The sequence below is a fragment of the Haemaphysalis longicornis genome, unplaced genomic scaffold, assembly GCF_048455015.1.
Source record: "Haemaphysalis longicornis isolate Haplotype H1 unplaced genomic scaffold, Haemaphysalis longicornis Haplotype H1 scaffold_11, whole genome shotgun sequence".
In the NCBI taxonomy this organism is placed as follows: domain Eukaryota; kingdom Metazoa; phylum Arthropoda; class Arachnida; order Ixodida; family Ixodidae; genus Haemaphysalis; species Haemaphysalis longicornis.
The window spans coordinates 1,372,561-1,395,620 of NW_027526214.1; positions in this window are offsets into that span (position 1 = coordinate 1,372,561).

The window sequence follows — 23,060 nt, forward strand, 5'->3', positions numbered from 1 at the left end:
CATTGCTTCGGGGTGACGATGCCGCCACGATCATACTGTTCGAGTATAACGAGAGAAGGGAGGGCAGGTTCCCCGCTGATAAAGCCACTTGTCACCAAGCTGCAGTTTTAGAACAGGGCGATTAGTTTCCTGGCGCATCAGCTGTCATCAGTGGCATTTTCAAGGCCTCCTTATAGTCTTTCTCTGTGTAACGCAGACAAGACATTGCTTCGGGGTGACGATGCCACCACGGTCATACTGTTCGACTATAACGAGACAAGGGAGGGTAGGTTCCCCGCTGATAAAGCCACTTGTCACCAAGCTGCAGTTTTAGAGCAGGGCGATTAGTTTCCTTGCGCATCAGCTGTCATCAGTGGCATTTTCAAAGCCTTCTTATAGTCTTTTTCTGTGTAACGCAGACACTACATTGCTTCGGGGTGACGATGCCGCCACGGTCATACTGTTCGACTATACAAGAGAAGGGAGGGCACGTTCCCCGCTGATAAATCCACTTGTCACCCAGCAGCAGTGTTAGAACAGGGCGATTAGTTTCCTGGCGCATCAGCTGTCATCAGTGGCATTTTCAAGGCCTCCTCATAGTCTTTCTCTGTGTAAAGCAGACACGACATTGCTTCGGGGTGACGATGCCGCCAAGGTCATACTGTTCGAGTATAACGAGAGAAGGGAGGGAAGGTTCCCCGCTGATAAAGCAACTTGTCACCAAGCTGCAGTGTTAGAACAGGGCGATTAGTTTCCTGGCGCATCAGCTGTCATCAGTGGCATTTTCAAGGCGTCCTCATAGTCTTTCTCTGTGTAACGCAGACACGACATTTCTTCGGGGTGATGATGCTACCACGGTTATACTGTTCGACTATAAGGAGAGAAGGGAGGGCAGGTTCCCCGCTGATAAAGACACTTGTCACCAAGCTGCAGTGTTAGAACAGGGCGATTTGTTTCCTGGCGCATCAGCTGTCTTCAGTGGCATTTTCAAGGCCTCCTTAAAGTCTTTCTCGGTGTAACGCAGACACGACCTTGCTTGGGGTGTCGATGCCGCCATGGCCATACTGTTCGCCTACAACGAGAGAAGGGAGGGCAGGTTGCCCTGATAAAGCCACTTGTCACCATGCTGCAGTGTTAGAACAGGGCGATTAGTATCCTGGCGCATCAGCTGTCATCAGTGGCATTTTCAAGGCCTCCTTATAGTCTTTCTCTTTGTAACGCAGACACGACATTGCTTCGGGATGACGATGCCGCCACGGATATACTGTTCAATTATAACGAGAGAAGGAAGGGCAGGTTCCCCGCGGATAAAGCCAATTGTCCCCAAGCTGCAGTGTTAGAACAGGGCGATTAGTTTCCTGGCGCATCAGCTGTCATCAGGGGCATTTTCAAGGCCTCCTTATAGTCTTTCTCTTTGTAACGCAGACACGACATTGCTTCGGGGTGACGATGCCGCCACGGTCATACTGTTCGACTATAACGAGAGAAGGGAGGGCAGGTTCCCCGCTGATAAAGCCACTTGTCACCAAGCTGCAGTGTTAAAACAGGGCGATTAGTTTTCTGGTGCATCAGCGGTCATCACTGGCATTTTCAAGGCCTCCTTATAGTCTTTCTCTGTGTAACGCAGACACGACATTGCTTCGGGGTGACGATGCCGCCACGGTCATACTGTTCGATTATAACGAGAGAAGGGAGGGCAGGTTCCCCGCTGATAAAGCCAATTGTCCCCAAGCTGCAGTGTTCGAACAGGGCGATTAGTTTCCGGGCGTATCAGCTGTCATCAGTGGCATTTTCAAGGCCTCCTTATAACATTTCTCTGTGTAACGCAGACAAGACATTGCTTCGGGGTGACGATGCCGCCACGGTCATACTGTTCGACTATAACGAGAGAAGGGAGGGCAGGTTCCCCGCTGATAAAGCCACTTGTCACCAAGCTGCAGTGTTAGAAGAGGGCGATAAGTTTCCTGGCGCATCAGCTGTTATCAGTGGCATTTTCAAGGCCTCCTTATAGTCTTTCTCTTTGTAACGCAGACACGACATTGCTTCGGGGTGACGATGCCGCCACGGTCATACTGTTCGACTATAACGAGAGAAGGGAGGGCAGGTTCCCCGCTGATAAAGCCACTTGTCACCAAGCTGCAGTGTTAGAACAGGGCGATTAGTTTCCTGGCGCATCAGCTGTTATCAGTGGCATTTTCAAGGCCTCCTTATAGTCTTTCTCTGTGTAACGCAGACACGAAATTGCTTCGGGGTGACGATGCCGCCACGGTCATACTGTTCGACTATAACGAAAGAAGGGAGGGCAGGTTCCCCGCTGATAAAGCCACTTGTCACCAAGCTGCAGTTTTAGAACAGGGCGATTAGTTTCCTGGCGCATCAGCTGTCATCAGTGGCATTTTCAAGGCCTCCTTATAGTCTTTCTCTGTGTAACGCAGACAAGACATTGCTTCGGGGTGACGATGCCACCACGGTCATACTGTTCGACTATAACAAGACAAGGGAGGTTAGGTTCCCTACTGATAAAGCCACTTGTCACCAAGCTGCAGTTTTAGAACAGGGCGATTAGTTTTCTGGCGCATCAGCTGTCATCAGTGGCATTTTCAAGGCCTCCTTATAGTCTTTTTCTCTGTAACGCAGACACTAGATTGCTTCGGGGTGACGATGCCGCCACGGTCATACTGTTCGACTATGCAAGAGAAGGGAGGGCAGGTTCCCCGCTGATAAATCCACTTGTCACCCAGCAGCAATGTTAGAAAAGGGCGATAAGTTTCCTGGCGCATCAGCTGTTATCAGTGGCATTTTCAAGGCCTCCTTATAGTCTTTTTCTGTGTAAAGCAGACACGACATTGCTTCGGGGTGACGATGCCGCCACGGTCATACTGTTCGACTATAACGAGAGAAGGGAGGGAAGGTTCCCCGCTGATAAAGCCACTTGTCACCAAGCTGCAGTGTAAGAACAGGGCGATTAGTTTCCTGGCGCATCAGCTGTCCTCAGTGGCATTTTCAAGGCCTCCTTATAGTCTTTCTCTGTGTAACGCAGACACGACATTGCTTCGGGGTGACGATGCCGCCACGGTCATACTATTCGACTATAACGAGAGAAAGGAGGGCAGGTTCCCCGCTGATAAAGCCACTTGTCACCAAGCTGCAGTGTTAGAACAGGGCGATTAGTTTCCTGGCGCATCAGCTGTTATCAGTGGCATTTTCAAGGCCCCCTTATAGTCTTTCTCTGTGTAACGCAGACACGAAATTGCTTCGGGGTGACGATGCCGCCACGGTCATACTGTTCGACTATAACGAGAGAAGGGAGGGCAGGTTCCCCGCTGATAAAGCCACTTGTCACCAAGGTGCAGTGTTTGAACAGGGCGATTAGTTTCCTGGCGCATCAGCTGTCATCAGTGGCAATTTCAAGGACTCTTTATAATATTTCTCTGTGTAATGCAGACACGACATTGCTTCGGGGTGACGATGCCGCCACGGTCATACTGTTCGACTATAACGAGAGAAGGGAGGGCAGGTTCCCCGCTGATAAAGCCACTTGTCACTAAGCCGCAGTTTTAGAACAGGGCGATTAGTTTCCTGGCGCATCAGCTGTCCTCAGTGGCATTTTCAAGGCCTCCTTATTGTCTTTCTCTGTGTAACGCAGACACGACATTGCTTCGGGGTGACGATGCCGCCACGGTCATACTGTTCGACTATAACGAAAGAAGGGAGGGCAGGTTCCCCGCTGATAAATCTACTTGTCACCCAGCAGCAGTGTTAGAACAGGGCGATTAGTTTCCTGGCGCATCAGCTGTCATCAGTGGCTTGTTTAAGGCCTCCTTATAATATTTCTCTGTGTAACGCAGACAAGACATTGCTTCGGGGTGACGATGCCGCCACGATCATACTGTTCGAGTATAACGAGAGAAGGGAGGGCAGGTTCCCCGCTGATAAAGCCACTTGTCACCAAGCTGCAGTTTTAGAACAGGGCGATTAGTTTCCTGGCGCATCAGCTGTCATCAGTGGCATTTTCAAGGCCTCCTTATAGTCTTTCTCTGTGTAACGCAGACAAGACATTGCTTCGGGGTGACGATGCCACCACGGTCATACTGTTCGACTATAACGAGACAAGGGAGGGTAGGTTCCCCGCTGATAAAGCCACTTGTCACCAAGCTGCAGTTTTAGAGCAGGGCGATTAGTTTCCTTGCGCATCAGCTGTCATCAGTGGCATTTTCAAAGCCTTCTTATAGTCTTTTTCTGTGTAACGCAGACACTACATTGCTTCGGGGTGACGATGCCGCCACGGTCATACTGTTCGACTATACAAGAGAAGGGAGGGCAGGTTCCCCGCTGATAAAGCCACTTGTCACCAAGCTGCAGTGTTAGAACAGGGCGATAAGTTTCCTGGCGCATCAGCTGTCATCAGTGGCATTTTCAAGGCCTCCTTATAGTCTTTCTCTGTGTAACGCAGACACGACATTGCTTCGGGGTGACGATGCCGCCACGGTCATACTGTTCGACTATAACGAGAGAAGGGAGGGAAGGTTCCCCGCTGATAAAGCCACTTGTCACCAAGCTGCAGTGTTAGAACAGGGCGATTAGTTTCCTGGCGCATCAGCTGTCATCAGTGGCATTTTCAACGCCTCCTTATAGTCTTTCTCTGTGTAACGCAGACACGAAATTGCTTCGGGGTGACGATGCCGCCACGGTCATACTGTTCGATTATAACGAGAGAAGGGAGGGCAGGTTCCCCGCTGATAAAGCCACTTGTCACCAAGCTGCAGTTTTAAAACAGGGCGATTAGTTTCCTGGCGCATCAGCTGTCATCAGTGGCATTTTCAAGGCCTCCTTATAGTCTTTCTCTGTGTAACGCAGACAAGACATTGCTTCGGGGTGACGATGCATACTGTTCGACTATAACGAGACAAGGGAGGTTAGGTTCCCCGCTGATAAAGCCACTTGTCACCAAGCTGCAGTTTTAGAACAGGGCGATTAGTTTCCTGGCGCATCAGCTGTCATCAGTGGGAGTTTCAAGGCCTCCTTATAGTCTTTTTCTCTGTAACGCAGACACTACATTGCTTCGGGTGACGATGCCGCCACGGTCATACTGTTCGACTATAACGAGAGAAGGGAGGGCAGGTTCCCCGCTGATAAAGCCACTTGTCGCAAAGCTGCAGTGTTAAAACAGGGCGATTAGTTTCCTGGCGCATCATCTGTTATCAGTGGCATTTTCAAGGCCTCCTTATAGTCTTTTTCTGTGTAACGCAGACACTACATTGCTTCGGGGTGACGATGCCGCCACGGTCATACTGTTCGACTATACAAGAGAAGGTAGGGCAGGTTCCCCGCTAATAAATCCACTTGTCACCCAGCAGCAGTGTTAGAACAGGGCGATTAGTTTCCTGGCGCATCAGCTGTCATCAGTGGCATTTTCAAGGCCTCCTCACAGTCTTTCTCTGTGTAAAGCAGACACGACATTGCTTCGGGGTGACGATGCCGCCACGGTCATACTGTTCGAGTATAACGAGAGAAAGGAGGGCAGGTTCCCCGCTGATAAAGCCACTTGTCACCAAGCTGCAGTGTTAGAAGAGGGCGATTAGTTTCCTGGCGCATCAGCTGTTATCAGTGGCATTTTCAAGGCCTCCTTATAGTCTTTCTCTGTGTAACGCAGACACGACATTGCTTCGGGGTGACGATGCCACCACGGTCATACTGTTCGACTATAACGAGAGAAGGGAGGGCAGGTTCCCCGTTGATAAAGCCACTTGTCACCAAGCTGCAGTGTTAGAACAGGGCGATTAGTTTCCTGGCGCATCAGCTGTCATCAGTGGCATTTTCAAGGCCTCCTTATAGTCTTTCTCTGTGTAACGCAGACACGACATTGCTTCGGGGTGACGATGCCGCCACGGTCATACTGTTCGACTATAACGAGAGAAGGGAGGGAAGGTTCCCCACTGATAAAGCAACTTGTCACCAAGCTGCAGTGTTAGAACAGGGCGATTAGTTTCCTGGCGCATCAGCTGTCATCAGTGGCATTTTCAAGGCGTCCTCATAGTCTTTCTCTGTGTAACGCAGACACGACATTTCTTCGGGGTGATGATGCTACCACGGTTATACTGTTCGACTATAAGGAGAGAAGGGAGGGCAGGTTCCCCGCTGATAAAGACACTTGTCACCAAGCTGCAGTGTTAGAACAGGGCGATTTGTTTCCTGGCGCATCAGCTGTCTTCAGTGGCATTTTCAAGGCCTCCTTAGTCTTTCTCGGTGTAACGCAGACACGACCTTGCTTGGGGTGTCGATGCCGCCATGGCCATACTGTTCGCCTACAACGAGAGAAGGGAGGGCAGGTTGCCCTGATAAAGCCACTTGTCACCAAGCTGCAGTGTTAGAACAGGGCGATTAGTATCCTGGCGCATCAGCTGTCATCAGTGGCATTTTCAAGGCCTCCTTATAGCCTTTCTCTGTGTAACGCAGACACGACATTGCTTCGGGATGACGATGCCGCCACGGTCATACTGTTCGACTATAACGAGAGAAGGGAGGGCAGGTTCCCCGCTGATAAAGCCACTTGTCACAAAGCTGCAGTGTTAAAACAGGGCGATTAGTTTTCTGGTGCATCAGCTGTCATCAGTGGCATTTTCAAGGCCTTCTTAGAGTCTTTCTCTGTGTAACGCAGACACGACATTGCTTCGGGGTGACGATGCCGCCACGGATATACTGTTCGATTATAACGAGAGAAGGAAGGGCAGGTTCCCCGCTGATAAAGCCAATTGTCCCCAAGCTGCAGTGTTAGAACTGGGCGATTAGTTTCCTGGCGCATCAGCTGTCATCAGTGCCATTTTCAAGGCCTCCTTATAGTCTTTCTCTGTGTAACGCAGACCCGACATTGCTTCGGGGTGACGATGCCGCCACGGTCATACTTTTCGACTATAACGAGAGAAGGGAGGGCAGGTTCCCCGCTGATAAAGCCACTTGTCACCAAGCTGCAGTGTTAAAACAAGGCGATTAGTTTTCTGGTGCATCAGCGGTCATCACTGGCATTTTCAAGGCCTCCTTATAGTCTTTCTCTGTGTAACGCAGACACGACATTGCTTCGGGGTGACGATGCTGCCACGGTCATTCTGTTCGATTATAACGAGAGAAGGGAGGGCAGGTTCCCCGCTGATAAAGCCAGTTGTCCCCAAGCTGCAGTGTTAGAAGAGGGCGATTAGTTTCCGGGCGTATCAGCTGTCATCAGTGGCATTTTCAAGGCCTCCTTATAACATTTCTCTGTGTAACGCAGACAAGACATTGCTTCGGGGTGACGATGCCGCCACGGTCATACTGTTCGACTATAACGAGAGAAGGGAGGGCAGGTTCCCCGCTGATAAAGCCACTTGTCACCAAGCTGCAGTTTTAGAACAGGGCGATTAGTTTCCTGGCGCATCAGCTGTCATCAGTGGCATTTTCAAGGCCTCCTTATAGTCTTTCTCTGTGTAACGCAGACAAGACATTGCTTCGGGGTGACGATGCCACCACGGTCATACTGTTCGACTATAAAGAGACAAGGGAGGGTAGGCTCCCCGCTGATAAAGCCACTTGTCACCAAGCTGCAGTTTTAGAACAGGGCGATTAGTTTCCTGGCGCATCAGCTGTCATCCGTGGCATTTTCAAGGCCTCCTTATAGTCTTTTTCTCTGTAACGCAGACACTATATTGCTTCGGGGTGACGATGCCGCCACGGTCATACCGTTCGACTATACATGAGAAGGGAGGGCAGGTTCCCCGCTGATAAATCTACTTGTCACCCAGCAGCAGTGTTAGAACAGGGTGATTAGTTTCCTGGCGCATCAGCTGTTATCAGTGGCATTTTCAAGGCCTCCTTATAGTCTTTCTCTGTGTAACGCAGACGCGACATTGCTTCGGGGTGACGATGCCGCCACGGTCATACTGTTCGACTATAACGAGAGAAGGGAGGGCAGGTTCCCCGTTGATAAAGCCACTTGTCACCAAGCTGCAGTCTTAGAATAGGGCGATTAGTTTCCTGGCGCATCAGCTGTCATCAGTGGCATTTTCAAGGCCTCCTTATAGTCTTTCTCTGTGTAACGCAGACGCGACATTGCTTCGGGGTGACGATGCCGCCACGGTCATACTGTTCGACTATAACGAGAGAAGGGAGGGAAGGTTCGCCGCTGATAAAGACACTTGTCACCAAGCTGCAGTGTTAGAACAGGGCGATTAGTTTCCTGGCGCATCAGCTGTCTTCAGTGGCATTTTCAAGGCCTCCTTAAAGTCTTTCTCGGTGTAACGCAGACACGACATTGCTTGGGGTGTCGATGCCGCCACGGTCATACTGTTCGACTACAACGAGAGAAGGGAGGGCAGGTTGCCCTGATAAAGCCACTTGTCACCAAGCTGCAGTGTTAGAACAGGCCGATTAGTATCCTGGCGCATCAGCTGTCATCAGTGGCATTTTCAAGGCCTCCTTATAGTCTTTCTCTGTGTAACGCATACACGACATTGCTTCGGGGTGACGATGCCGCCACGGATATACTGTTCGATTATAACGAGAGAAGGGAGGGCAGGTTCCCCGCTGATAAAGCCAATTGTCCCCAAGCTGCAGTGTTAGAACAGGGCGATTAGTTTCCTGGCGCATCAGCTGTCATCAGTGGCATTTTCAAAGCCTCCTTATAGTCTTTCTCTGTGTAACGCAGACCCGACATTGCTTCGGCGTGACGATGCCGCCACGGTCATACTGTTCGACTATTACGAGAGAAGGGAGGGCAGGTTCCCCGCTGATAAAGCCACTTGTCACCAAGGTGCAGTGTTAGAACAGGGCGATTAGTTTCCTGGCGCATTAGCTGTCCTCGGTGGCATTTTCAAGGCCTCCTTATAGTCTTTCTCTGTGTAACGCAGACACGACATTGCTTCGGGGTGACGATGCCGCACGGTCATACTGTTCGACTATAACGAGAGAAGCGAGGGCAGGTTCCCCGCTGATAAAGCCACTTGTCACCCAGCAGCAGTGTTAGAACAGGGCGATTAGTTTCCTGGCGCATCAGCTGTCATCAGTGGCATTTTCAAGGCGTCCTCATAGTGTTTCTCTGTGTAACGCAGACACAACATTTCTTCGGGGTGACGATGCTACCACGGTTATACTGTTCGACTATAAGGAGAGAAGGGAGGGCAGGTTTCCCGCTGATAAAGACACTTGTCAACAAGCTGCAGTGTTAGAACAGGGCGATTAGTTTCCTGGCGCATCAGCTGTCTTCAGTGGCATTTTCAAGGCCTCCTTAAAGTCTTTCTCGGTGTAACGCAGACACGACATTGCTTGGGGTGTCGATGCCGCCACGGTCATACTGTTCGACTACAACGAGAGAAGGGAGGGCAGGTTGCCCTGATAAAGCCACTTGTCACCAAGCTGCAGTGTTAGAACAGGGCGATTAGTATCCTGGCGCATCAGCTGTCATCAGTGGCATTTTCAAGGCCTCCTTATAGCCTTTCTCTGTGTAACGCAGACACGACATTACTTCGGGATGACGATGCCGCCACGGATATACTGTTCGATTATAACGAGAGAAGGAAGGGCAGGTTCCCCGCTGATAAAGCCAATTGTCCCCAAGCTGCAGTGTTAGAACAGGGCGATTAGTTTCCTGGCGCATCAGCTGTCATCAGTGGCATTTTCAAGGCCTCCTTATAGTCTTTCTCTGTGTAACACAGACCCGACATTGCTTCGGGGTGACGATGCCGCCACGGTCATACTGTTCGACTATTACGAGAGAAGGGACGGCAGGTTCCCCGCTGATAAAGCCACTTGTCACCAAGGTGCAGTGTTAGAACAGGGCGATTAGTTTCCTGGCGCATTAGCTGTCCTCAGTGGCATTTTCAAGGCCTCCTTATAGTCTTTCTCTGTGTAACGCAGACACGACATTGCTTCGGGGTGACGATGCCGCACGGTCATACTGTTCGACTATAACGAGAGAAGCGAGGGCAGGTTCCCCGCTGATAAAGCCACTTGTCACCCAGCAGCAGTGTTAGAACAGGGCGATTAGTTTCCTGGCGCATCAGCTGTCATCAGTGGCATTTTCAAGGCGTCCTCATAGTGTTTCTCTGTGTAACGCAGACACAACATTTCTTCGGGGTGACGATGCTACCACGGTTATACTGTTCGACTATAAGGAGAGAAGGGAGGGCAGGTTTCCCGCTGATAAAGACACTTGTCAACAAGCTGCAGTGTTAGAACAGGGCGATTAGTTTCCTGGCGCATCAGCTTTCTTCAGTGGCATTTTCAAGGCCTCCTTAAAGTCTTTCTCGGTGTAACGCAGACACGACATTGCTTGGGGTGTCGATGCCGCCACGGTCATACTGTTCGACTACAACGAGAGAAGGGAGGGCAGGTTGCCCTGATAAAGCCACTTGTCACCAAGCTGCAGTGTTAGAACAGGGCGATTAGTATCCTGGCGCATCAGCTGTCATCAGTGGCATTTTCAAGGCCTCCTTATAGCCTTTCTCTGTGTAACGCAGACACGACATTACTTCGGGATGACGATGCCGCCACGGATATACTGTTCGATTATAACGAGAGAAGGAAGGGCAGGTTCCCCGCTGATAAAGCCAATTGTCCCCAAGCTGCAGTGTTAGAACAGGGCGATTAGTTTCCTGGCGCATCAGCTGTCATCAGTGGCATTTTCAAGGCCTCCTTATAGTCTTTCTCTGTGTAACACAGACCCGACATTGCTTCGGGGTGACGATGCCGCCACGGTCATACTGTTCGACTATAACGAGAGAAGGGAGGGCAGGTTCCCCGCTGATAAAGCCACTTGTCACAAAGCTGCAGTGTTAAAACAGGGCGATTAGTTTTCTGGTGCATCAGCTGTCATCAGTGGCATTTTCAAGGCCTTCTTAGAGTCTTTCTCTGTGTAACGCAGACACGACATTGCTTCGGGGTGACGATGCCGCCACGGATATACTGTTCGATTATAACGAGAGAAGGGAGGGCAGGTTCCCCGCTGATAAAGCCAATTGTCCCCAAGCTGCAGTGTTAGAACTAGGCGATTAGTTTCCTGGCGCATCAGCTGTCATCAGTGCCATTTTCAAGGCCTCCTTATAGTCTTTCTCTGTGTAACGCAGACCCGACATTGCTTCGGGGTGACGATGCCGCCACGGTCATACTGTTCGACTATAACGAGAGAAGGGAGGGCAGGTTCCCCGCTGATAAAGCCACTTGTCACCAAGCTGCAGTGTTAAAACAGGGCGATTAGTTTTCTGGTGCATCAGCGGTCATCACTGGCATTTTCAAGGCCTCCTTATAGTCTTTCTCTGTGTAACGCAGACACGACATTGCTTCGGGGTGACGATGCTGCCACGGTCATACTGTTCGATTATAACGAGAGAAGGGAGGGCAGGTTCCCCGCTGATAAAGCCAATTGTCCCCAAGCTGCAGTGTTAGAACAGGGCGATTAGTTTCCGGGCGTATCAGCTGTCATCAGTGGCATTTTCAAGGCCTCCTTATAACATTTCTCTGTGTAACGCAGACAAGACATTGCTTCGGGGTGACGATGCCGCCACGGTCATACTGTTCGACTATAACGAGAGAAGGGAGGGCAGGTTCCCCGCTGATAAAGCCACTTGTCACCAAGCTGCAGTCTTAGAACAGGGCGATTAGTTTCCTGGCGCATCAGCTGTCATCAGTGGCTTTTTCAAGGCCTCCTTATAGTCTTTCTCTGTGTAACGCAGACAAGACATTGCTTCGGAGTGACGATGCCACCACGGTCATACTGTTCGACTATAACGAGACAAGGGAGGGTAGGCTCCCCGCTGATAAAGCCACTTGTCACCAAGCTGCAGTTTTAGAACAGGGCGATTAGTTTTCTGGTGCATCAGCGGTCATCACTGGCATTTTCAAGGCCTCCTTATAGTCTTTCTCTGTGTAACGCAGACACGACATTGCTTCGGGGTGACGATGCTGCCACGGTCATACTGTTCGATTATAACGAGAGAAGGGAGGGCAGGTTCCCCGCTGATAAAGCCAATTGTCCCCAAGCTGCAGTGTTAGAACAGGGCGATTAGTTTCCGGGCGTATCAGCTGTCATCAGTGGCATTTTCAAGGCCTCCTTATAACATTTCTCTGTGTAACGCAGGCAAGACATTGCTTCGGGGTGACGATGCCGCCACGGTCATACTGTTCGACTATAACGAGAGAAGGGAGGGCAGGTTCCCCGCTGATAAAGCCACTTGTCACCAAGCTGCAGTCTTAGAACAGGGCGATTAGTTTCCTGGCGCATCAGCTGTCATCAGTGGCATTTTCAAGGCCTCCTTATAGTCTTTCTCTGTGTAACGCAGACAAGACATTGCTTCGGAGTGACGATGCCACCACGGTCATACTGTTCGACTATAACGAGACAAGGGATGGTAGGCTCCCCGCTGATAAAGCCACTTGTCACCAAGCTGCAGTTTTAGAACAGGGCGATTAGTTTCCTGGCGCATCAGCTGTCATCCGTGGCATTTTCAAGGCCTCCTTATAGTCTTTTTCTCTGTAACGCAGACACTATATTGCTTCGGGGTGACGATGCCGCCACGGTCATACTGTTCGACTATACAAGAGAAGGGAGGGCAGGTTCCCCGCTGATAAATCTACTTGTCACCCAGCAGCAGTGTTAGAACAGGGCGATTAGTTTCCTGGCGCATCAGCTGTTATCAGTGGCATTTTCAAGGCCTCCTTATAGTCTTTCTCTGTGTAACGCAGACGCGACATTGCTTCGGGGTGACGATGCCGCCACGGTCATACTGTTCGACTATAACGAGAGAAGGGAGGGCAGGTTCCCCGTTGATAAAGCCACTTGTCACCAAGCTGCAGTCTTAGAACAGGGCGATTAGTTTCCTGGCGCATCAGCTGTCATCAGTGGCATTTTCAAGGCCTCCTATAGTCTTTCTCTGTGTAAAGCAGACACGACATTGCTTCGGGGTGACGATACCGCCACGGTCATACTGTTCGAATATAACGAGAGAAAGGAGGGCAGGTTCCCCGCTGATAAAGCCACTTGTCACCAAGCTGCAGTGTTAGAACAGGGCGATTAGTTTCCTGGCGCATCAGCTGTTATCAGTGGCATTTTCAAGGCCTCCTTATAGTCTTTCTCTGTGTAACGCAGACGCGACATTGCTTCGGGGTGACGATGCCGCCACGGTCATACTGTTCGACTATAACGAGAGAAGGGAGGGAAGGTTCGCCGCTGATAAAGCCACTTGTCACCAAGCTGCAGTGTTAGAACAGGGCGATTAGTTTCCTGGCGCATCAGCTGTCATCAGTGGCATTTTCAAGGCGTCCTCATAGTGTTTCTCTGTGTAACGCAGACACGACATTTCTTCGGGGTGACGATGCTACTACGGTTATACTGTTCGACTATAAGGAGAGAAGGGAGGGCAGGTTTCCCGCTGATAAAGACACTTGTCACCAAGCTGCAGTGTTAGAACAGGGCGATTAGTTTCCTGGCGCATCAGCTGTCTTCAGTGGCATTTTCAAGGCCTCCTTAAAGTCTTTCTCGGTGTAACGCAGACACGACATTGCTTGGGGGGTCGATGCCGCCACGGTCATACTGTTCGACTACAACGAGAGAAGGGAGGGCAGGTTGCCCTGCTATAGCCACTTGTCACCAAGCTGCAGTGTTAGAACAGGGCGATTAGTTTCCTGGCGCATCAGCTGTCATCAGTGGCATTTTCAAGGCCTCCTTATAGTCTTTCTCTGTGTAACGCAGACCCGACATTGCTTCGGGGTGACGATGCCGCCACGGTCATACTGTTCGACTATAACGAGAGAAGGGAGGGCAGGTTCCCCGCTGATAAAGCCACTTGTCACCAAGGTGCAGTGTTAGAACAGGGCGATTAGTTTCCTGGCGCATCAGCTGTCATCAGTGGCAATTTCAAGGACTCTTTATAATATTTCTCTGTGTAACGCAGACAAGACATTGCTTCGGGGTGACGATGCCGCCACGGTCATACTGTTCGACTATAACAAGAGAAGGGAGGGCAGGTTCCCCGCTGATAAAGCCACTTGTCACCAAGCTGCAGTTTTAGAACAGGGCGATTAGTTTCCTGGCGCATTAGCTGTCCTCAGTGGCATTTTCAAGGCCTCCTTATAGTCTTTCTCTGTGTAACGCAGACACGACATTGCTTCGGGGTGACGATGCCGCCACGGTCATACTGTTCGACTATAACGAGAGAAGCGAGGGCAGGTTCCCCGCTGATAAAGCCACTTGTCACCCAGCAGCAGTGTTAGAACAGGGCGATTAGTTTCCTGGCGCATCAGCTGTCATCAGTGGCATTTTCAAGGCGTCCTCATAGTGTTTCTCTGTGTAACGCAGAAACGACATTTCTTGGGGGTGACGATGCTACCACGGTTATACTGTTCGACTATAAGGAGAGAAGGGAGGGCAGGTTTCCCGCTGATAAAGACACTTGTCACCAAGCTGCAGTGTTAGAACAGGGCGATTAGTTTCCTGGCGCATCAGCTGTTTCAGTGGCATTTTCAAGGCCTCCTTAAAGTCTTTCTCGGTGTAACGCAGACACGACATTGCTTCGGGTGTCGATGCCGCCAAGGTCATACTGTTCGACTACAACGAGAGAAGGGAGGGCAGGTTCCCCGCTGATAAAGCCACTTGTCACCAAGGTGCAGTGTTAGAACAGGGCGATTAGTTTCCTGGCGCATCAGCTGTCATCAGTGGCAATTTCAAGGACTCTTTATAATTTTTCTCTGTGTAACGCAGACAAGACATTGCTTCGGGGTGACGATGCCGCCACGGTCATACTGTTCGACTATAACGAGAGAAGGGAGGGCAGGTTCCCCGCTGATAAAGCCACTTGTCACCAAGCTGCAGTTTTAGAACAGGGCGATTAGTTTCCTGGCGCATTAGCTGTCCTCAGTGGCATTTTGAAGGCCTCCTTATAGTTTTTCTCTGTGTAAAGCAGACACGACATTGCTTCGGGGTAACGATGCCGCCACGGTCATACTGTTCGAGTATAACGAGAGAAAGGAGGGCAGGTTCCCCGCTGATAAAGCCACTTGTCACCAAGCTGCAGTGTTAGAACAGGGCGATTAGTTTCCTGGCGCATCAGCTGTTATCAGTGGCATTTTCAAGGCCTCCTTATAGTCTTTCTCTGTGTAACGCAGACACTACATTGCTTCTGGGTGACGATGCCGCCACGGTCATACTGTTCGACTATAACGAGAGAAGGTAGGGCAGGTTCCCCACTGATAAAGCCACTTGTCACCAAGCTGCAGTTTTAGAACAGGGCGATTAGTATCCTGGCGCATCAGCTGTCATCAGTGGCATTTTCAAGGCCTCCTTATAGTCTTTCTCTGTGTAACGCAGACACGACATTGCTTCGGGGTGACGATGCCGCCACGGTCATACTGTTCGACTATAACGAGAGAAGGGAGGGCAGGTTCCCCGTTGATAAAGCCACTTGTCACCAAGCTGCAGTGTTAGAACAGGGCGATTAGTTTCCTGGCGCATCAGCTGTCATCAGTGGCATTTTCAAGGCCTCCTTATAGTCTTTCTCTGTGTAACGCAGACACGACATTGCTTCGGGGTGACGATGCCGCCACGGTCATACTGTTCGACTATAACGAGAGAAGGGAGGGAAGGTTCCCCGCTGATAAAGCCACTTGTCACCAAGCTGCAGTGTTAGAACAGGGCGATTAGTTTCCTGGCGCATCAGCTGTCATCAGTGGCATTTTCAAGGCGTCCTCATAGTCTTTCTCTGTGTAACGCAGACACGACATTTCTTCGGGGTGATGATGCTACCACGGTTATACTGTTCGACTATAAGGAGAGAAGGGAGGGCAGGTTCCCCGCTGATAAAGACACTTGTCACCAAGCTGCAGTGTTAGAACAGGGCGATTTGTTTCCTGGCGCATCAGCTGTCTTCAGTGGCATTTTCAAGGCCTCCTTAAAGTCTTTCTCGGTGTAACGCAGACACGACATTGCTTGGGGTGTCGATGCCGCCACGGTCATACTGTTCGACTACAACGAGAGAAGGGAGGGCAGGTTGCCCTGATAAAGCCACTTGTCACCAAGCTGCAGTGTTAGAACAGGCCGATTAGTATCCTGGCGCATCAGCTGTCATCAGTGGCATTTTTAAGGCCTCCTTATAGCCTTTCTCTGTGTAACGCAGACACGACATTGCTTCGGGGTGACGATGCCGCCACGGATATACTGTTCGACTATAACGAGAGAAGGGAGGGCAGGTTCCCCGCTGATAAAGCCACTTGTCACCAAGCTGCAGTGTTAGAACAGGGCGATTAGTTTCCTGGCGCATCAGCTGTCATCAGTGGCAATTTCAAGGCCTCCTTATAATATTTCTCTGTGAACCGCAGACAAGACATTGCTTCGGGGTGACGATGCGGCCACGGTCATACTGTTCGACTATAACGAGAGAAGGTAGGGCAGGTTCCCCACTGATAAAGCCACTTGTCACCAAGCTGCAGTTTTAGAACAGGGCGATTAGTATCCTGGCGCATCAGCTGTCACCAGTGGCATTTTCAAGGCCTCCTTATAGTCTTTCTCTGTGTAACGCAGACACGACATTGCTTCGGGGTGACGATGCCGCCACGGTCATACTGTTCGACTATAACGAGAGAAGGGAGGGCAGGTTCCCCGTTGATAAAGCCACTTGTCACCAAGCTGCAGTGTTAGAACAGGGCGATTAGTTTCCTGGCGCATCAGCTGTCATCAGTGGCATTTTCAAGGCCTCCTTATAGTCTTTCTCTGTGTAACGCAGACACGACATTGCTTCGGGGTGACGATGCCGCCACGGTCATACTGTTCGACTATAACGAGAGAAGGGAGGGAAGGTTCCCCGCTGATAAAGCCACTTGTCACCAAGCTGCAGTGTTAGAACAGGGCGATTAGTTTCCTGGCGCATCAGCTGTCATCAGTGGCATTTTCAAGGCGTCCTCATAGTCTTTCTCTGTGTAACGCAGACACGACATTTCTTCGGGGTGATGATGCTACCACGGTTATACTGTTCGACTATAAGGAGAGAAGGGAGGGCAGGTTCCCCGCTGATAAAGACACTTGTCACCAAGCTGCAGTGTTAGAACAGGGCGATTTGTTTCCTGGCGCATCAGCTGTCTTCAGTGGCATTTTCAAGGCCTCCTTAAAGTCTTTCTCGGTGTAACGCAGACACGACATTGCTTGGGGTGTCGATGCCGCCACGGTCATACTGTTCGACTACAACGAGAGAAGGGAGGGCAGGTTGCCCTGATAAAGCCACTTGTCACCAAGCTGCAGTGTTAGAACAGGCCGATTAGTATCCTGGCGCATCAGCTGTCATCAGTGGCATTTTTAAGGCCTCCTTATAGCCTTTCTCTGTGTAACGCAGACACGACATTGCTTCGGGGTGACGATGCCGCCACGGATATACTGTTCGACTATAACGAGAGAAGGGAGGGCAGGTTCCCCTCTGATAAAGCCACTTGTCACCAAGCTGCAGTTTTAGAACAGGGCGATTAGTTTCCTGGCGCATTAGCTGTCCTCAGTGGCATTTTCAAGGCCTCCTTATAGTCTTTCTCTGTGTAACGCAGACACGACATTGCTTCGGGGTGACGATGCCGCCACGGTCATACTGTTCGACTATAACGAGAGAAGCGAGGGCAGGTTCCCCGCTGATAAAGCCACTTGTCACCCAGCAGCAGTGTTAGAACAGGGCGATTAGTTTCCTGGCGCATCAGCTGTCATCAGTGGCATTTTCAAGGCGTCCTCATAGTGTTTCTCTTTGTAACGCAGAAACGACATTTCTTCGGGGTGACGATGCTACCACGGTTATACTGTTCGACTATAAGGAGAGAAGGGAGGGCAGGTTTCCCGCTGATAAAGACACTTGTCACCAAGCTGCAGTGTTAGAACAGGGCGATTAGTTTCCTGGCGCATCAGCTGTTTCAGTGGCATTTTCAAGGCCTCCTTAAAGTCTTTCTCGGTGTAACGCAGACACGACATTGCTTGGGGTGTCGATGCCGCCACGGTCATACTGTTCGACTACAACGAGAGAAGGGAGGGCAGGTTGCCCTGATAAAGCCACTTGTCACCAAGCTGCAGTGTTAGAACAGGCCGATTAGTATCCTGGCGCATCAGCTGTCATCAGTGGCATTTTCAAGGCCTCCTTATAGTCTTTCTCTGTGTAACGCAGACACGACATTGCTTCGGGGTGACGATGCCGCCACGGATATACTGTTCGATTATAACGAGAGAAGGGAGGGCAGGTTCCCCGCTGATAAAGCCAATTGTCCCCAAGCTGCAGTGTTAGAACAGGGCGATTAGTTTCCTGGCGCATCAGCTGTCATCAGTGGCATTTTCAAGGCCTCCTTATAGTCTTTCTCTGTGTAACGCAGACCCGACATTGCTTCGGGGTGACGATGCCGCCACGGTCATACTGTTCGACTATAACGAGAGAAGGGAGGGCAGGTTCCCCGCTGATAAAGCCACTTGTCACCAAGGTGCAGTGTTAGAACAGGGCGATTAGTTTCCTGGCGCATCAGCTGTCATCAGTGGCAATTTCAAGGACTCTTTATAATTTTTCTCTGTGTAACGCAGACAAGACATTGCTTCGGGGTGACGATGCCGCCACGGTCATACTGTTCGACTATAACGAGAGAAGGGAGGGCAGGTTCCCCGCTGATAAAGCCACTTGTCACCAAGCTGCAGTTTTAGAACAGGGCGATTATTTTCCTGGCGCATTAGCTGTCCTCAGTGGCATTTTCAAGGCCTCCTTATAGTCTTTCTCTGTGTAACGCAGACACGACATTGCTTCGGGGTGACGATGCCGCCACGGTCATACTGTTCGACTATAACGAGAGAAGCGAGGGCAGGTTCCCCGCTGATAAAGCCACTTGTCACCCAGCAGCAGTGTTAGAACAGGGCGATTAGTTTCCTGGCGCATCAGCTGTCATCAGTGGCTTTTTTAAGCCCTCCTTATAGTCTTTCTCTGTGGAAAGCAGACACGACATTGCTTCGGGGTAACGATGCCACCACGGTCATACTGTTCGAGTATAACGAGAGAAAGGAGGGCAGGTTCCCCGCTGATAAAGCCACTTGTCACCAAGCTGCAGTGTTAGAACAGGGCGATTAGTTTCCTGGCGCATCAGCTGTTATCAGTGGCATTTTCAAGGCCTCCTTATAGTCTTTCTCTGTGTAACGCAGACACGACATTGCTTCGGGGTGACGATGCCGCCACGGTCATACTGTTCGACTATAACGAGACAAGGGAGGGTAGGTTCCCCGCTGATAAAGCCACTTGTCACCAAGTAGCAGTGTTACAACAGGGCGATTACTTTCCTGGCGCATCAGCTGTCCTCAGTGGCATTTTCAAGGCCTCCTTATAGTGTTTCTCTGTGTAACGCAGACACTACATTGCTTCGGGGTGACGATGCCGCCACGGTCATACTGTTCGACTATACAAGAGAAGGGAGGGCAGGTTCCCCGCTGATAAAGCCACTTGTCACCAAGCTGCAGTGTTAGAACAGGGCGATTAGTTTCCTGGCGCATCAGCTGTCATCAGTGGCAATTTCAAGGCCTCCTTATAATATTTCTCTGTGTAACGCAGACAAGACATTGCTTCGGGGTGACGATGCGGCCACGGTCATACTGTTCGACTATAAGGAGAGAAGGGAGGGCAGGTTCCCCGCTGATAAAGACACTTGTCACCAAGCTGCAGTGTTAGAACAGGGCGATTTGTTTCCTGGCGCATCAGCTGTCTTCAGTGGCATTTTCAAGGCCTCCTTAAAGTCTTTCTCGGTGTAACGCAGACACGACATTGCTTGGGGTGTCGATGCCGCCATGGCCATACTGTTCGACTACAACGAGAGAAGGGAGGGCAGGTTGCCCTGATAAAGCCACTTGTCACCAAGCTGCAGTGTTAGAACAGGGCGATTAGTATCCTGGCGCATCAGCTGTCATCAGTGGCATTTTTAAGGCCTCCTTATAGCCTTTCTCTGTGTAACGCAGACACGACATTGCTTCGGGGTGACGATGCCGCCACGGATATACTGTTCGATTATAACGAGAGAAGGAAGGGCAGGTTCCCCGCTGATAAAGCCAAGTGTCCCCAAGCTGCAGTGTTAGAACAGGGCGATTAGTATCCTGGCGCATCAGCTGTCATCAGTGGCATTTTCAAGGCCTCCTTATAGCCTTTCTCTATGTAACGCAGACACGACATTGCTTCGGGATGACGATGCCGCCACGGATATACTGTTCGATTATAACGAGAGAAGGAAGGGCAGGTTCCCCGCTGATAAAGCCAATTGTCCCCAAGCTGCAGTGTTAGAACAGGGCGATTAGTTTCCTGGCGCATCAGCTGTCATCAGTGGCATTTTCAAGGCCTCCTTATAGTCTTTCTCTGTGTAACACAGAACCGACATTGCTTCGGGGTGACGATGCCGCCACGGTCATACTGTTCGACTATAACGAGAGAAGGGAGGGCAGGTTCCCCGCTGATAAAGCCACTTGTCACAAAGCTGCAGTGTTAAAACAGGGCGATTAGTTTTCTGGTGCATCAGCTGTCATCAGTGGCATTTTCAAGGCCTTCTTAGAGTCTTTCTCTGTGTAACGCAGACACGACATTGCTTCGGGTGACGATGCCGCCACGGATATACTGTTCGATTATAACGAGAGAAGGGAGGGCAGGTTCCCCGCTGATAAAGCCACTTGTCACCAAGCTGCAGTGTTAAAACAGGGCGATTAGTTTTCTGGTGCATCAGCGGTCTTCACTGGCATTTTCAAGGCCTCCTTATAGTCTTTCTCTGTGTAACGCAGACACGACATTGCTTCGGGGTGACGATGCTGCCACGGTCATACTGTTCGATTATAACGAGAGAAGGGAGGGCAGGTTCCCCGCTGATAAAGCCAATTGTCCCCAAGCTGCAGTGTTAGAACAGGGCGATTAGTTTCCGGGCGTATCAGCTGTCATCAGTGGCATTTTCAAGGCCTCCTTATAACATTTCTCTGTGTAACGCAGACAAGACATTGCTTCGGGGTGACGATGCCGCCACGGTCATACTGTTCGACTATAACGAGAGAAGGGAGGGCAGGTTCCCCGCTGATAAAGCCACTTGTCACCAAGCTGCAGTTTTAGAACAGGGCGATTAGTTTCCTGGCGCATCAGCTGTCATCAGTGGCATTTTCAAGGCCTCCTTATAGTCTTTCTCTGTGTAACGCAGACAAGACATTGCTTCGGGGTGACGATGCCACCACGGTCATACTGTTCGACTATAACGAGACAAGGGAGGGTAGGCTCCCCGCTGATAAAGCCACTTGTCACCAAGCTGCAGTTTTAGAACAGGGCGATTAGTTTCCTGGCGCATCAGCTGTCATCCGTGGCATTTTCAAGGCCTCCTTCTAGTCTTTTTCTCTGTAACGCAGACACTATATTGCTTCGGGGTGACGATGCCGCCACGGTCATACTGTTCGACTATACAAGAGAAGGGAGGGCAGGTTCCCCGCAGATAAATCTACTTGTCACCCAGCAGCAGTGTTAGAACAGGGCGATTAGTTTCCTGGCGCATCAGCTGTTATCAGTGGCATTTTCAAGGCCTTCTTATAGTCTTTCTCTGTGTAACGCAGACGCGACATTGCTTCGGGGTGACGATGCCGCCACGGTCATACTGTTCGACTATAACGAGAGAAGGGAGGGCAGGTTCCCCGTTGATAAAGCCACTTGTCACCAAGCTGCAGTCTTAGAACAGGGCGATTAGTTTCCTGGCGCATCAGCTGTCATCAGTGGCATTTTCAAGGCCTCCTATAGTCTTTCTCTGTGTAAAGCAGACACGACATTGCTTGGGGTGTCGATGCCGCCACAGTCATACTGTTCGACTACAACGAGAGAAGGGAGGGCAGGTTGCCCTGATAAAGCCACTTGTCACCAAGCTGCAGTGTTAGAACAGGCCGATTAGTATCCTGGCGCATCAGCTGTCATCAGTGGCATTTTCAAGGCCTCCTTATAGTCTTTCTCTGTGTAACGCAGACACGACATTGCTTCGGGGTGACGATGACGCCACGGATATACTGTTGGATTATAACGAGAGAAGGGAGGGCAGGTTCCCCGCTGATAAAGCCACTTGTCCCCAAGCTGCAGTGTTAGAACAGGGCGATTAGTTTCCTGGCGCATCAGCTGTCATCAGTGGCATTTTCAAGGCCTCCTTATAGTCTTTCTCTGTGTAACGCAGACCCGACATTGCTTCGGGGTGACGATGCCGCCACGGTCATACTGTTCGACTATAACGAGAGAAGGGAGGGCAGGTTCCCCGCTGATAAAGCCACTTGTCACCAAGGTGCAGTGTTAGAACAGGGCGATTAGTTTCCTGGCGCATCAGCTGTCATCAGTGGCAATTTCAAGGACTCTTTATAATATTTCTCTGTGTAACGCAGACAAGACATTGCTTCGGGGTGACGATGCCGCCACGGTCATACTGTTCGACTATAACGAGAGAAGGGAGGGCAGGTTCCCCGCTGATAAAGCCACTTGTCACCAAGCTGCAGTTTTAGAACAGGGCGATTAGTTTTCTGGCGCATTAGCTGTCCTCAGTGGCATTTTCAAGGCCTCCTTATAGTCTTTCTCTGTGTAACGCAGACACGACATTGCTTCGGGGTGACGATGCCGCCACGGTCATACTGTTCGACTATAACGAGAGAAGCGAGGGCAGGTTCCCCGCTGATAAAGCCACTTGTCACCCAGCAGCAGTGTTAGAACACGGCGATTAGTTTCCTGGCGCATCAGCTGTCATCAGTGGCATTTTCAAGGCGTCCTCATAGTGTTTCTCTGTGTAACGCAGAAACGACATTTCTTCGGGGTGACGATGCTATAACGGTTATACTGTTCGACTATAAGGAGAGAAGGCAGGGCAGGTTTCCCGCTGATAAAGACACTTGTCACCAAGCTGCAGTGTTAGAACAGGGCGATTAGTTTCCTGGCGCATCAGCTGTTTCAGTGGCATTTTCAAGGCCTCCTTAAAGTCTTTCTCGGTGTAACGCAGACACGACATTGCTTGGGGTGTCGATGCCGCCACGGTCATACTGTTCGATTATAACGAGAGAAGGGAGGGCAGGTTCCCCGCTGATAAAGCCAATTGTCCCC